This window comes from Moschus berezovskii, chromosome 20, assembly GCF_049115385.1.
Source record: "Moschus berezovskii isolate FMDL1 chromosome 20, NW_MosBer_1.0, whole genome shotgun sequence".
Taxonomy (NCBI): domain Eukaryota; kingdom Metazoa; phylum Chordata; class Mammalia; order Artiodactyla; family Moschidae; genus Moschus; species Moschus berezovskii.
The window spans coordinates 37,100,459-37,103,348 of record NC_142479.1 but is presented as its reverse complement, the minus strand read 5'-3'; positions in this window follow the sequence as shown (position 1 = coordinate 37,103,348).

Here is a 2,890-nt window from a genome sequence, read left to right as displayed (position 1 = left end):
CATCAAGGTTACATGGAAAATTCCCATTTGTGAAATTGGATTTCGAATCACCTTCTGCCATGATACAAATGGTTTCACATGTTTTTCCCCCCTATCTCTCCTGAGAGAATTATTTCTCAGAGCTGCCTGTGAGATTCTTCTGCTTTTCCAGATAGATCCCTTCACCTGGATTTTGTTAAAACTTATTAAGTCTGAACCAAATTGGCTTGTGTGCTTTTCCCTGAGGGGGATGTGTCACCAGAGCCAAGATGGGTTTTAGCTTTTCTGACAGCTGATGGAGATTTTTTTTTCAAGGCAAGTGAGAGCTTTATAAGCACTTTCTGAACATGATCCTACACAGGCTGGTTAGAGGAGAACGTTCAGGCCAGGTGTTCAGGGGAACAGTCTGTGAAGGCCAATGAATTTCGCAAATGTGTTCAGTGACTAAAAGTTCTCAGCTTTCCTGACTGCAGTGGTCAGCACTCTGTCACTGGAGGAAATGTGCACATAGAGGATGTTTTCTGCCATCCCGGGTCAGTGTGACTCCAGATAACGGGATGATGGTTTAGTCTCTCAGTCGTGTCTGGACCCTTGCGACCTCATGGACTGTAGCCCACCAGGCTCCTCTGTCCATGGGATTCTCCTCCCGGGCAAGAATACTGGAGTGGGTTGCCATTTCCTTCTCCAGGGTATCTTCCTGACCCAGGTATTGAACTGGGGTCTCCTGAATTGCAGGCAGATGCTTTACCATCTGAGCTATGAGGGAAGCCCCAGACAATGGGATGGCAGACTAACTGTGCTGAGTGAGTTGGTCAGGTTTAGGCAGAACATTGAGCCACCCAGCAGAACCAACTCTGAATTGGGTTTTTCCAACTGGTGACCGGCTCATTCTGACGAATGGATCAGCCCGGTTGAGACGGACGTGTTTCCCCTTTGCTCCCCTCCCTGAGCCACACTCTCACACCCACGCGTCATCCCCTTCAGCTGAATGATGAATGTTCTCCGGAGGGTTATTACCCATCTTATCTCTCTCTCTCTTTAAGATTTGGTTTGGGCTTGCTTTTAGAGCCTTTGATCTCTTATCGCTTGGTTCTTGGACTTGATTTGACATCAAGCAGCCCTCATCGTCCTTTGTCAGAGCACATTAAACGTGCCTGGGCCTGCCCCTTCCCTAGAAAGCACCAAACAACAACAACAAAATATACCTGGGAAGGATGAGGCCAAGAATGCTGTGCTCCCTGGGGTACCCAGGCAGGCCTGGTGGGATGGAGACCGTGCAACCTGATGCAACAAAGAACTGATGGAGGCCTGGAATCAGCAGGGGCCTCAGTATGGATGGTGACAGCCCAGAGATGCCAAACAATGTTTGGGTCCAACTTGACTCTCTATCTGGGTCCCTTGAGTTGATCCAGTGCTGTCACATAGGCAAGGGGAAAAATCTATATTTTTCACAAGTCATATTTTTCATCACGCACAGTTACAAGTGTCCTTAGTGTGTCTTGTATCTCCGTTTGGTATGTGTGTTATTGGGACCCTCTTCCTGGCATCCATGACCTTACCCATACTCACAGGTCCCCCCACTGCTCCAGCTGTTTCTCCCCAGTCTCCACCATGACCTCCTTTCCCACTGTCCATTACTCCACTGTGCTGTGTCTTATACCCTGTGCCCCATCTTCTACATCAGGGGCTCATAACCCAGGACCGGCATGGGCTTCGGGAGTCAAATGTCCAAATTGAATGTTTTCCCTTCTTTTTCCCTCTAAAACAGGCTCCTTCTCCTGTATTTATTCACATACAGCAAACTGCAGCATGATCACTCCCCACTGTCCATGCCAGGGAACCGAAAGCCACCTTATCCCTGAGCATCGTGGACCGACTGCCCAAGCGATTCTCCTACATCCTTTTGCATATTGTAAACCAGGCATTTGCAAAACTCTTACTAGTGGAGCCCCATGATTTCTACCCAAATGTCTTGAAGCATCAGAGCTATTAGTTTTCCCCAAGGGTTTATTTTGCTAATCCTCAAATTTACAGAAAACTTGAAAGAAGAGTTCAATGAACATTGTTTTCCTTTGTTTTGTAAACAGTCTGCCTTGTTTGTGGTCTGTCTCCATTTTTCTGAGGCATTTGGAAGTAAGATACAGACATCATGACACTCAGCCCTAAATACTTTAGCGAATGTCTCCCTAGAGTAAGGTCATTCTCCTACATGAGCACAATAACGTTCAGTTCAGTTCAGTCGCTCAGTCGTGTCCGACTCTCTGCGACCCCATGAATCACAGCATGCCAGGCCTCCCTGTCCATCACCAACTCCCGGAGTTCACTCAAACTCATGTCCATCAAGTCGGTGATGCCATCCAGCCATCTCATTCTCTGTCGTCCCCTTCTCCTCCCTCCCCCAACCTTTCTCAGCATCAGAGTCTTTCCCAGTGAGTCAACTCGTCGCATGAGGTGGCCAAAGTTTCAGCTTTACCATCAGTCCCTCTAATGAACACCCAGGACTGATCTCCCCTGAAAAATGGAACATTTACTCATCTAATCTACATTCGACATTCAAATTTCCCTAATTGTTTCCACAAGCCTTTTATGGTTGTTAAAAACTCTTGAAAATCCAGGATCCAGTGAAAGTTCACACACTGTTTTCGGTGGTTATGTCTCTTTAATTGCTTTTCATCTAAAACAGTCCCTCCACTTTTTGTTTACTGTCAATTTTTCACTCAACTCTTTTTTTATTGGAGTATAATTGCTTTACAATGTTGTGTTAGTTCTGTGGCGCAACAAAGTGAATCAGCTACCCACATACATATATCCTCTCCCTCTTGAGCCTCTCTGCCAAACCACCACCACCCTAGGGCTTCTCAAGTAGTTTAGTGGTAAAGAACCTGCCTGACAATGCAGGAGACTCAAGAGA